The following is a 14380-nucleotide window of genomic DNA, read 5'->3' on the forward strand; positions in this document are numbered from 1 at the left end:
CCTGCAGGCTGAACACCTCTCTACGTGCATGGGGATGGGGTTAAAAGGAGAGCTCCAGGCTAAAGAAGTCAGACCTGCAACTCCCCAAGAAGGTTAGGAAGTGTCCCCTGCTATTTCATGGCAGTGATGGGGACAAAGCCATTAACACACAGTGCCCTGGGATGCAGCAGGGAATGTACCTCTCTCCCTGGCTGTGTTAGACATCCCATGCTATGAAGTGTGGTGGAGGGAGCTCTGTAAGGCCTTAAAATGAAATGAAAGGCTCTGTCCCAGTCCACCATTTGCTCCGGGGCCTCAGTTCCTGTGGCCCAAGGAAGGACTGGCAGGCTCACTGGTCTACAATGTGGGGAAGTTCAGCCTCACCTCTGAAGACAGCAACTTGCTCTTCCCCTTCTTCAGAAGCATTAGGTAGAATCACAGCTGTGGTAATGCTGAACCACAGAGAATACTTGTTAAAATGAAGCAAATGCTTTAAACCTAACTCCTTTCAAAATTTTCCCAGTATCAAAGCCCTTTTAAAGTAAAAGGTTAAAGTAAAGGTTTCCTTTTCTTTTTTTTTTTCCCTTTCTCTCTTTTGAAGTGGTTCAAAGAGAATATGTTGCATTACATAAAACCTGCTATTTTTTCAAATATTAAAAGCCACCAGGAATACCTATACTGGTGAGTTGGGTCTGGATTCAGAGGTGGCTCTGAATTAGGTGATCCCTGGGCTGGGAGATAGAGGTGGCACCCACATCTAGGCTACTGATGGTGATAGATGCTTTCTCTTGGGCTCTGCCCGCCAACCTCTGGTGCTGTAGGAGTTGAGGCATTTTCTGCACCTTTCTTATCTGCTCCTTCCTTCTACCAAAGTCCTCTCTAATAACAATGCGTTGAACACAGCTGGGCTAAGGGTGGTCTCAGCAATCAATGTTTTTCCTCTTATACATACAAAACAACCACAAAAAGCATTATTTCCTATGTATGCTGTCCCTACCTCTTTGGAAATTTTTAAGAAATCTCAGGCTCTGAGTCTGGATGAAGACGTTCTGCTCTCACAGAAGATGTAAAGATAAATGGTTGTAAAAGCACACATTCCTATTTAGTGTGAATATTCTCCTGAAATAGAAGAGAGAATTATAAAACCCTTTGTCTTATAAAATGAAGCTCTCTCACAAAAAGAAGAAAGAGTGTTAATTGATTCAAAAGGCTCAGGACTGTTTTTTAAGTATGTCATGGAATGCATGCAACAAAATGTGAAATACCTGAAACCTGAGCATTTTTTAATGTCCCTGAAAATTCAGAGTGGGGCTGGTTTAGTGAGATTTTCAGTTAGAGGCTGATATTTTCCAAGCAATGTTTTCACAGGACATTTTCTAAACTGTGTATGTGTCAGAGTGGCTATTTGCCCAGAGTGCAAATTCAAAGCTATATCAAGCAAAAGTAAAACCTCCATAAGTTTAATATATAATTAAAAATAAAGGGAAAGAACCAAAACTGAAAAGTAAAAAAGAGATAATTTTTCAGCTTCAGAGTAGCATAAGATTACAGTGGGTTTTATCACTTTAGATAATATCTAGATTATTAATACATCATGTATATAAAGTGAGCTATTTTAGAAATAAGCTGAAGGCTTGTTAGTGAAGGTTTCTTTCAGTCCCTTCCTGAATAACAGCATTTCCCTAGTTCAGCTCCTTTGCTTATGTTGCCCAAATGCATTAACATTTATCAGTCACATGAAGGAGGGTCCACGGAGCTAGCAAAGACCACCTTTGCTTTTCTATCCCCAAAGCTCTGTTCGTCATCAGCTGCTCTTTCTCATCTGTGCACACACCCCTCTTCCCTCCCCACTCCCTCCCCTACAATGGAGACTTAAAGCGTCCGTATTTTCCTTTACCACAAGGGAGCTCTACTGTTGTGCTCAGCGCGCTAACGGGGGCAGTTTGCGACGACATTTTCCCTGGAAATTCCTGTTGTCAGATGTAGCTATCACAGAGGATCACTCCCTCTCCGGGGCTTGAATAGCTGCTGCTGAACTCCGGGATCTCTGCAGCAGCGCTGCTTGGTGTGCAACATCTCTGACCTCAACCATGTGCAAGCATCTTCCATTAAATTGATGCCCAGGCTTGGCTTTAATCATGTGAGCAAACCCACAGAGCGACTGGAGTGGTGTGTTTGACTGCTCGGTTCAGTGAGGACACAGAGCAGCATCCAGCCACATTCATCACTTTTTGGGTTTTTTAATAAAATCTCCCTAGGCTGATAAAAGTATCTGATGAAGAGGACTCAGCTCAGACAAAAAACAGGGCTTTCAGTGGCATAGATCATTAGAATCTGGACAAGATACAGCCCTTTCCTGTCTAATTCATTCCTAAAAGAATTCAGTTGCAGCAATTCCTGAATGTATTGAGTGCAATTTTGTCCTCTTTAACTGAACAACCATGTATGCAAAATATGTTTTTTCTCAGAACTTAGAACATCCTGAGGACAAATTTCATTGTAATGTACCTTTTTATTGTCCTTTTCAGCAGTTTTCCAGGGAACTGTATAAAAAAATTATCCTTCTACCCACCAGCTCCACGCAACCCCTTCTGGGCTGAAATAACAGTCTTTTACAATGCACATCCTTCAGTGCAAACCGGCTTGGGGCAAGAAGGGAGACAATACCCTGTATCTATTATCTTTAAAGGACAATTTGAGATGGAAGGCAGTTAACTGCTCATACTGAAATTCAGCAGAACAGGAAAAATTCTCTGTATTAATTATCGGTTCTTTACTAAGCAATGAGCGCCAGACCTTTTCTTTTTTGTTTTGCTCGTATAAAGAAACCTACCACAGCTTGACACTAAGATAAAGTACAGAATTGCCACTGATTTAAGCAGTGAGCTAACAGTAGACATTTTACACTACCTAAACTGCAGCTGCATGAATTTTCTTCAGAGGTCTAGGATCCATGACAGATCCAGAACGATCTTGCTTAGGCTGTGATGTACAAAGAAATCAGGGCCTGTTGGTAGGCATGCATGTATGTGTGAGGTTGTAATCAGATATTCAAATCTGCCAATAATGAGTGATGCCAGTGATGGCAATGCTGTAACTGAAGTGACAGTGTAGAAATGAGTGCTGCTATCTTACACAGACAAATTACAGCTAAGCTGCATCCTAACAACTTTCACAAAGTTGTTTTGATACTTATTTTATTTTTTCCACTAAATAAAATGCCATGTACTCTTTTGCCTGCAGTTCCCTAGCTCTTCCCATGAAGTCTTTCAGGATGTCATTTCTCAGAAAGTTCTCCTGAGTAAGTCAACACACAAAGGAAAGCATGAAATAATATGTCAACAGACTCATTGGGGTGGGCAATTTGCAGGGAAATAACAGTTTAGTAACGGAGAACCATCATGTAGAAAGACGCCATCCCATGAGCATTTTGTGTATGATGAGTGTGTGGATGTGTTCCCCAACAGCACACATTGCCAACAGAGCCATGAGGTTGCCATTACTATCAATGACTCTGGTGTGCCCAATCCCCAGGCACTGCTCCACATGCTCAAGGCATCTTGGCTACATAAAGCTACCCAGATAATTGTGAATTGCTACTTTCCTGTTATTAGCATCCTATGGCTGGTTGTACTCTGAATTTATATAGGTTGCAAGGTTGATTCACCTCTGATTTACACCACTGTGTCTCTGAAAGTTTGCTAATGATTTCCTTGTGCAGAATCCGTACGCCTTTGCTCTACAACCTTTGCCTTACATTAGCTGACAGAGGGCATCTCATACACACTCAGTACCTGCAGCTCCCCAGAAAATGTATTTGCAAAGATGTTGGGTGCATCCATTTCTTTGCAAAAACTGTTGCTTAGCTTGTGTTCCATATAAATTAAGGAGCAAACTTGCTCGTATTCCTTTATCTCACCTTGTATCGATGACTCTAGCACTGCTTATAGAGGAAGGTAGTGTAACTGCAGTAAGTGGTTGTGCTAATAACCCGGCTGCCCTGTGAGGAATGATGCTGTCAGATTTCAATACTGCAACACAGACTGATTTTGTACATTTTATTTTTAAGGCAAAGTGCAGCCAAAAACGTTTCAAGAATGAAATGTTTCTGCTGCAAAAGAACCAGCTGGCTGGGGCAAGGCAGCTCGTGGGAGCCACCCTGGTATGAGTGCTCATGGTGAGGCTTGACGGCACAGTCAGGGTGCTGTGGGTTGAAAGCCAGGGGAATCACCATGCTGCTCTGCAGCCTCATCCAGCCAGGGCCATGAGGATGCCAACAGGGCTCTGACACCCTGGGCAGCCCCATCCATGCACCCTGCACCCTCTGGCTACAAAGCTGCTTTTCGGCTCAGCCCCTCAGTCCTTGATATGCCCAAACCTTTGCCTTGACCTTGTGACTTGATTTGCAGCTGCCCTATCACTATACCCTTGCCTGGGGCTCTGGACTGTGGCTGATCCTGTCTGTGGCCACTGGACCTGCTCAGCTCTTTGCCAGGTACTAGGGGGCTGATCCCCTAGCTGGGGCTGCTGCCCTGCTGTCACCCTCGGTCCTGCTTGCCTGTCCCTTGCAGAGCAAGTTGCACTCTCCCCTCCTTGACTCTGCCATCCACACTCTGGCTGCAGCCAGCACAGTGATGAAACAAACCCTCAAATTTTGGGGCAAGAAGGGGGGAATAATAATAGTTGTTTTACAAATGCATAGTTCCTCTTAAGTGCAACATTTTTCTCTGCATGTATGGATGGAAGAGATGACTACAGAAATGTATGAGAAAGCACAGGTTAGAAAGGTGTTGGTCCTGAAAAATGTTAGTCAGTTTATAGCCAGGAAGAAGGAAATCTCCAGCCCTTGTCTTGGTGACAATGTTCTTGGCAAGAAAAAAAGGCAAATCAAAAATGCTGTTTTTAAAATCTAGCCCCTTGAAGGAGACAGGAAAGAGAGATGCAGAGAAAGCACACAACTACAAAACTGGGAAAATGTGATTTTCTGGGCTTTGGGAAACTTAACACCTTGTCCAAAGCATTCGGATGTCCCTCTCTCGTCCAGTGTGTGTTACATGGCTGGGTGATCCAGCAGCACAGAAATGTGCTGTCAGTGATATGGAAGTGTTGCCTGAGATAGCAGAAGGTGCTTACAGTGCGACTGTGAGCAATGAATCAGGAGGATATACTCAGGTAACAGCACTGACCAGACTGTGGGGCCAGGAGGCTGTTCCCCTAGAGCTGCTTGAACTGTGGTTAGAGAAGCTAACAAGGCAGGAGAAATGATGCTTCAGACTGTGATTTTCTATGTTTTGCACCTTTGGGAGAAATAAAAATAACCTGTTATTTGCCAGCAGACAAGAGAGAAGAAAGATGTTTTGATATGAAATTATAATATAAAGGGCAAAAGAGGAAATTGAGAGCTGTGAAAAGTGAGGGGAGCAAAGAGGGCATTCGTGCAATGAGTTTTGGCTGGAGGTGGGGAAAAAAGTCTCAAGGAAAATTGCTCCAGGTAAAGATGGTACCAGCAGTACCGAGTGAGTCTCTGGCTGTTTTGAAGGAATAAAAATAAATTTCTTCTGTTTCTTTTCCTCTGACATGGCAGCTGAGGGTTTAGAAGATTTCTGTGAAGGCCTTTGCTCCCTATGAGGCTGGCAGGCATCTGCCAGGCTGGCTGCCAGGGGTTGATGGCAGACCCTCCTCCTCCTCCCTCACACCCCGCTGCAGCCTTCCTCCACCTGCCCCGTTCCCGCTGCCAGCTCCTCTCCCTCCCAGGGGCTTGTCATCTCCCTTCCTTCCCTGTGGGCAGAGTGTGAGATTGAGAAGAGTATTCCAGGCAAGCAGCCCAGGAAACGTCACAGAAGAACACCAACATTTTTTTTCAGCAGAATTGAACATTTCAAGCAATGTTGCAAAAAAAACCCCAACAAATGGTGGAATTTTGCCCAAAAGAGAGAATTCTTGACCCAGTGAAGACTGCCAGGTGAAATAATGTGAGGGGCTGGAAGGTCAACTGGGAGAGGTGAAGAGAAGGTCCATGAGGATGCTCAAGAGAGCAGAGAAAGCCTGCTGAAAGCCAGGTCCACTTCCAGTCCCAACGTGAGTGCTGAGGGGAGGTGGGATAGCTGTGTGGGATGCATGAAGGAATATATACTCTGGAAAGGGAGGGGGAAAGCAGTTCACTTCAAATGGCAGCTGACAAAGAAATTGGTACACAGAGGTCATGATGTACTTTAGCAGGAAATGACAAGGGTCTCACCCTCGGGATGCTGTGGCTCTGGGGCAGCTTGCCCCCTCCGTGGTGTAGTGTGGGTGGGTGAGGAGCACAAGAGGGCTCCATTGGGTCGTGGAAGTGGCTGCACAATGCTTGTGCCTGGAGCAGCAGATAGGCTCAAAGACTCAGAAGATCTCTGTAAATGCCATGTGCTTACATCTGCTCATTTTTTACTTTTTTCACTAGTGCCTGTCTGTTTCCTCAAGCAATGGAAATAATTTTTACCTTGGGTGAAACTTGCTAATGGCAAGAAAGGAAAAGGGGAAAACAATGTAAGAAAAATACTGACACCATCACTGTCAGAAATGTTTCACTTTTTTCCCCAAAGCCACCACAGATCCACTCTGAGTCTATTTTACATTCGTTTTTGAAACATCTGCATTCAGAAACTGTGCTTCAGCTCAGCTCTGTCATCTCATCTATTATGTGAAAATCACTTGCTTAAAATGTTAACATAAAATAACTTTGTTTCATCATAGTTAGAACTTTTTTCCTGGAATTTATATATGGATTCTTTATTGTGTGAAGAAATGAACATGATGGAAAGGCACAAAGCAATGCCTGATCAGTGAGCAGTGGTTCAGAAACTTCTTGTGTTGTGCTACATGAACAAAGGGATGCTGGAAGGTGGGAAGCTGCTGGGAGTGGGGAATAATTTCATGAAACATTCACATAAGTAACAGTCATTGAGAGCAAGTATTTTGACAATTCCAAAGGAATTTGGGGCTTTTAGGAATATAAAGAATAATCAGTTTTCATTATTGAGTATAATTAGAATTTTGGAGAAGCTGTTCAGCTTTGTGCATTTCATTGCTTATGATCTAGCTAGTGGTTTTCAAATACTAAACCACTGCCTTGGTCATAAACTGACATTAAACCCAGGTAGATGCTACCTGAAAGTCCTGTCTGTTTAAATGGCTGATTAATGACCATTTCAGTAAATCAGTGGTTTCTTTTCTGTCTACATTAGCCACATCTGGATGTGGAAGAAAACCCAGGCCACAGCTGCCCACCTAGCTGGTAGCCTGGGGAGAAGAGGAGCTGCTGGGCAGGTCATGGCAGTTGAACTATTTTATTATCTAAATGGAAAGATGGAGGCGGAGTTGCTGGGGAGGTGGGTGAGAACTTGCTCTTCTGCTTCTGTAGTATTGCCATCTTAGAGAACAAGAGTCTTTGGTCTCATTATGAAAGAGGAAAAAGCTCTAGCATTAGCCCCAAAACTCATTCACCTGTTTAAATTCTCACACTCAATTCTTTTCTGCTGTCAATCTACTTATATCTCTCCCCAAGGAAGAATTAAGGACTGAAACATTCCTCAGATAACACTGGAACATGCCTCAAATAATAAAGGGACAGAGAAAGAGCAAGGACAAACTCTACCATGGACAGGGCTAGTTAAAACACAAAATGTCTTGAAAAAAAGAAGAGCTGAAATTTTGTGATGTGTTTTTGTTCCAATTTGGAATGAAAACCATTTTTTTGGGGAAAAAGAAAAAGAAAATATGAAAAGTCTGTTTTGTGAACATTTTTTTGTTCACGAATTGTGTTTCAGGTCTGGTTAGAGTTGTTTGCAGTTCTCTATTTTTATATTGGTCTCATATTTTTTCCACTATTTCATTGACCAAGAATGACATGAAAAAGTGTTAAAATGACCTTATGAATCCAGTATGAAATACAGTACTAATCCAAAATGTCCATAATGATAATATTTTGGTGTTTATACCATCTCCTTCTTGAATATCTAGTGGAGGCTTTTTTCTATTTTTTCAATTTTCAAATAATTTGAAAATAATTTTTCTAAAAAAGAAACAAACATAAATAAAATAGGCTGAACATGGTGTATACACTCACAGGTAATGGGCCTCACTTTCAGTCATTACACCTCTTAAGTCTCCTAACTAACCCTGGTGAGTAACTGAACTCTGAAAATTGTAAGCTTCTGGAAAAACTTGAAATTTCAGACCAAAAAAACCTCTGAGCATCTCAGTCTGCTTTTATTGTCATCAGAGCTAAAATAGAAGGGACTGCAGGAGTAGCAGTGCTGTGACATTGGCTTGGAGGGTGAATCCTTCTGTGTCCCTTCCAGCATGGGTCCTTGTGTCTTTGAAACCTTACATCGCATTAAAACTAGTAGCAAATTTGTAATGAAAATTTGGGTAGCATAAATACACTTTTTTTTATAGCTCAAACTTGATTATCACTTGTTACAAACAAGCTCACAACTTTATATACCTAATGTAAGTGAAAATGAAACCATCTGTTGAATGGCTTCCCACTATGGAGTAACAGATGCATAAAACATGTGCCATAAACGGTGCTGGTGGCTTTGAACCTACTGCAGGAGGCCAGATTGTTTTCAATCTTCTCCCACAGTGATTGATTACCCTGTGGGTGTTGCCCAAGTGGCATGTTCCACTTTTTGTCTAGCATGAGGCAAAACTGAGTAAATTGATAGCTACTATACAGTCTTAAGACACAGAGTTCAGTATCTACTGGACTTCCTCTCTAATACAGCCCATAGAGCTTCACAAAGTGGTTTCTGAATCTAGCTAAGCCCTAGCTGAGCTAAATGAATGATTTTTCAGCCTGAAGTGTTTGAGGACTCCTGACAGCTTTGCAGTAGAGCTATTAACTCCTGGGATTCTAATTTGAAATGTACACACCATATACTACTGAAGTTATTGTGCACTATTAAGCAATATTTCATGGCTTTCACAACAGTTGTGAAAATGATAGGTTGAAAACCCAGAGAGAAATTATACCATTTAGCTTGAAATACACGCTAGAATTCCTGTGCTTCAGGAAAGAAATGTTTGTCTTTGCACAAACCAGCCTGCAAGATAAAGAAGGATATCAGAAAGATATCAGAATATATTTGAGCTGTTGTTCGAGGGGTGTCTAAAGGCTGTTGCTGCTGGCAACCCTGTAATGGATAGTGTCTTTGTGTTTGGTCCTTCATTTTGGCTTTTGTTGGTGATGGGCAGAGTGTGCATCAGGTTAACCCAGGTTTTGTTTAGTGACAGTTCTGATACACATGCACAAAGATTCAGAGAGGATTACCTTATAATATATACATATATATGTTTTCTTTATAGCTAGACCCGTACTTTGATTTCATCTCCTACCCTTCTGACTTTGTCTTGGAACAATTCCATTTGACACCTGCCATTTTTGGAAGAGCTTTTGTTCTACTGCCTCCAGCAGGCTGGAAATGCATTAAATAAAATGCCCATCAGATAATTCACCTTTGGAGGTGTGAGTACAAACCACAACATTCAAGGTTATTTTATCAGTTCTGCTTGCCCTTTTCCTTCATTGACAATGTATAATAAATAGGATAGAGAACAACCAGCCTCTGTTTTTTCTCAGTAGAGCCTTAGTTCTGTCATTATCTTGCACAATCAACTCTTGCATGAATTTAGTTTAATGACATTTTGTGTTGGAATAGACAAGTATTTCTCAAGAGCTCCATAACAGGATTTCTTTGAACATAGGCCACTTCTCCAGTCTCCTCATCCTTTCTTCTGCCTCTTTGTTCCTCAGTGAGAGTACTTTCTGCTGTAAAACATTTCTTTTCACTAGCTACAGACATGCAGAAATTCAGATAATATTTCTTTTAAAGGAACTCTTAGGGTTTTTAAAATATGTGAATACATGTAAGTGAGTTTTTTGAAGATCATTTTTGGTCCGCTGAGGCTCATAAAAATCACTGAATATTTATAAAAGACACCACAACAAAAGGAAAGAAGAAAGATATCAAGTATAGACTAGAGAAACCGCTTTAAAAAGATTTTCATCTCTTTGGGAAATGACTTTGAATGCAGTTGTCAAAGAAGCCTCGGGGAATTAGGTGCTCAAATTCCACTAAACTTCATAGGAATGTAATAATCTCATCACCTTGGTCTCGTAAGTAGATCCAAGCTATGTTCTGAATATTGTTACAGAAAGAAGTGTTTAGAAATGAACAATTTGTGTCTCTTTTAAAAATACAAGATCATTTGATTTCCTCCTCATTGGGAAGATCAACTGTAGCTTTGGTTTCCAATGAAGAGCTTCATGAAACATGGCAAGGCAGCACTGCCTCCCTTCCTGCTTGTAAATTCTGTTTCGGAAGGATTGAAGAATTTTTACAGTTGTCCAGGATTTCTCAATGGATCTGAGGCCCAGTTGAAACACTGATAAGGAGCGCAGAGGGGCTGCAGTGTGTCCAGATTCCAGTATAAATCTAAGCTGCTTGGCTTGTGAAATAGGTAAGGGAATGATCTGTGTGGGACCACCTGGCAAAAAAAGCAAGCTCTGCAAGAAGGGTGATAACAAGCAATAGATCTGGTGAAAGCCAATTATGGGTCTCACTGCTACAATAATTTTGGGATAAATCACAGCCTGAAAAGACCAAGTCATCACAGCAATACAAAAATCTGTTCTTGTATAGGCATAAACTTGGCAGGATCAGGCCTACGGTTTGCTTCTGATCCTGAACTCACCAAAAGAAATGAACTGGCTTTCTGAATGGAGCTTGTCACTGTACCAGCTCATCAACCTGGCCAAATCAATTAATTAATTACATTACATATATGAGTTGGAAGGAAGAAAACCCGCAGAAAAGTTAGGTTTGGACTGAAAAATTGCATCCCATTTGACCCTTAATAATGTGTTCAAGAATTTTTTTCATTTAGGGATCATAGAATCGTAGAATCATAGAATCGTTAAGGTTGGAAAAGACCCTTAAGATCATGGAGTCCAACCGCTAACCTATCACTGCCAAGTTCACCACTAAACCATATCCTCAAGCACCACGTCTACCCTTCTTTTAAATACCTCCAGGGATGGAGACTCAACCACTTCACTGCGCAGCCTGTTCCAATGTCTGACAACCCTTTCGGTGAAGAAGTTTTTCCTAATATCCAACCTAAACTTCCCCTGATGCAGCTTCAGGCCATTTCCTCTCATCCTAACGCTTGTTACTAGGGAGAAGAGACTGACCCCCGCCTCGCTACAACCTCCTTTCAGGTGGTTGTAGAGAGTGATAAGGTCTCCCCTCAGCCTCCTCTTCTCCAGACTAAACACCCCCAGCTCCCTCAGCTGCTCCTCATAAGACTTGTTCTCTAGACCCTTCACCAGCTTCGTTGCCCTTCTCTGGACACGCTCCAGCACCTTGATGTCCTTCCTGTAGTGAGGGGCCCAAAACTGAACATTTGCTTCCTTAAAAAATTTGTTAGTTATTATCTAAACAAAAAGTTTTAACAGAAAAAAAACCCTTGGGCTTTTCATTAGAAAAATGTCAGAACCTTTTTTTTTTCAGTTTTGAAATTTCTGTCTCTGGCTTTCTTAGCCAAGCCAAGACAATGAATTTGACTTGCATACCCTTTTTTTTTCTTTTACTTGCTGTAATGTTGAGTAGCAAAACTTGTGCAATATGGTCTTCATCTGGTGGCTTAGGCAATTAATCATTAGCTCATTAGTGTTACCTTCTAAGCTCCCACATATCACTTCCTCTGAAGAACATTAGTAAGTTTTGAGGTAATTTGAAAAGTCTTTGCAAGTCAAGTTCACTTGTAACCCCATTGAAGAAGTACAAAGAGCTTTAGATTTGTACTAGCAGAATTTCAAATGTCCTGGCTGGAGAGCAAATAAAGGAAGGAAAAAGTGAAGGAAAAATTAGAGGAAAACAAAAAACCTACTTCAATATTTTAAAAGAAAAAGATACTTTGCTAAGAAACCAAACTCTAAAGGTTTATTTGATGTGCCATAAATACTTGACAGAAGCCATGTTCTAAATACTGCCGAAGTGGAAAACAGTGGAACATTTATAGTGTCCTGGAGCTTGACCATTTCCTACTAACTGTTGATGTATGAACTATATTCCTCATAGCCTTGTCTTTTCTTGGTACCTGTAATGTTCACTGTTGTGAACGCCAATCATACCACAGAAGATGCCAGAAACTCATTACTCAGTGCTGTAAAAAGCTCAAGGTTCAACAACATCACAGCAGCTCCAAAGCGAAACTGAGGTCCACAACATCTACAGCAATTCCATGAATATTATTATCTTTTTCTAAAACCGAGCAGCAAAAGCTCTGCATGATTTTAGATTTTGGTTTTCAATTTTTTTCCAGGACACAAATGTACAATTTGTTGCTTTGAAGAGTGTCCAAATGAAGACATAAGTCTAAGGCTGCCCTGGATTTATGGTTGAGGCAACACTGCTTGCAGGGGTTTATAGCACTGAGAGATGCAACACCCAGACCCCTGTGCTTTGAATGGACAGCCTCCTCTGAGGGCAGGCATGCTCCAGGCTTCTTCCAACACACAGCACTGCAGGAGAGGAAGAGCAGAATTGATTCATCATCACAGAGTCCTAGATCACAGCTGCTGTGTAACCCAATTATTTGAACATTTGAACTGTCTCTGGGTGGCAAGGCTAGGAAAAAAAGTCAAGGAAATGATGGCAAACAAGAGGCAATATCAAGCACCAGTCCCCTCATCAAAAGTTGACCTCTCCAAGAGACTGGGTGGATGGTGCTCTAGAGATGCTCTTTGTCTGGGCTGACTAGCTGAGGCAAAGTGGTATATGTCATAGTTGTCTAAGATGAGACAAAATAAATTCCGCTCTACTGTTTAGTTGACTTCTGTTTTGCTTGTTCTCATCATTTTGTAACAAATTGCACATGCCAGGCATTCCTCTCAAAGCTCTGTATTTTCAGTCATAATAATATATCAGTTTCTGCTTCCTAATAATCCTCTGACCTTTTTGCCTGCAAAGCATAAACAAACAAGATCTCCAAAAGATCAGGATCATATCTATATAAATATATATATGTGTGTGTGCAGATGACAACAGAACAGTTCTATTAATGTTTTGGTTTGGAGTTGCAGAAGGCTGGTACTGAAATCCTAAAAACTGTGTCCATTTGTGAACTTTCAAACCAGGATTTAAATGCTTTTGGTGATCAGCTTTGTACTATATATTCAAAGGGTCTGAATTCTTTTCCATTACAGTTAAGGGAAGCTCTAAAAATTAATTCACTGGAAGTCTATAACTTTGGATTCAGATATTTATTATTAGGAAAGTGCTTTCTCTTAAAAATTGTTCCTTGAATTAGAACAGGAGCAGGAGCAGTCTCGTATTTACCCTTCTGTAGGTCTGTCGCCATGTAACAGGCATTATCATTTTCACAATTTCAAATTATTTCTTTTTCATCCTTTCCTCTTCATCCCTGTCAGTGAATTCATTATTAATTTTACTGACACATCTACTGAGCTAAGCCCTATTATGATTAGCTTCAAAATATGCTAATCAAAAACCCTACAGTATAAATATTTAAATTTCAGATTTTAGTAAATCTACCTTATCAAAAGTAAAAGGAAAGAAAACGAAGCAACAGAACACATGTATTATATATACTATTATTATAGGAATGTATGAGAAACCTCCACAGAAAATCCTCAATTTTTACAATTTTTTTTTAAATAAGGGTCCTCCTGAGAAACGTTCTTGCAGTGAGTAGGTGGGCAACCTATACCTACTCAATGATGGTAATTAGAGTGGTGCCTCATAGTTCCAACAGGAAGCTTTGCTATCAATTGATTGATCTGATCAGCTGGATTCAGCCCAGCAATACTTTCACACCAAACAATTTCTTAAAAAATATGTATCTGCATTTGGGTGACTCCCAGCATATTTTTGGTCAATTCAACAAGGACCACAGCCAGTTCTAATACCCACAAGGCACGTGTAAGTGTGTTTCCTTCTTCCCAGTTTGGCTGTGAACAGGGGGAGGGACCACCAGCATCATGTGTAGTAGTCCCATGCAGGTACAGCTGTGTGGGGTGTGGGTCAGAATGTAGAAGGGAAGGGCTAAAACCTGGAAGGGAGCTGGAGACAGCCTTGTCAGAAGGTGAAGAGAAACAACAGCTTCCTGAAATGTCCTCCTAAAGAGGCTTATGTTGGACTTCATACATTGATGTGCCCAGCATTGTACTGGAATGATATACATTGGAATGAAATACACTGCTCTCCCAGCCATGTGTGCATACTTTAAGAAGTGCTGGCTAGGGGAGAAGAATCTCTGATGTAAAGATCCAGTCTTTGGTGCATTTTTTTGTTTGTTTGGTTTTGCCTCCAGAGATTCCCATAGTTCAACATTC

The sequence above is a fragment of the Phalacrocorax carbo genome, chromosome 8 (genome assembly GCF_963921805.1).
Source record: "Phalacrocorax carbo chromosome 8, bPhaCar2.1, whole genome shotgun sequence".
NCBI classification, from domain to species: domain Eukaryota; kingdom Metazoa; phylum Chordata; class Aves; order Suliformes; family Phalacrocoracidae; genus Phalacrocorax; species Phalacrocorax carbo.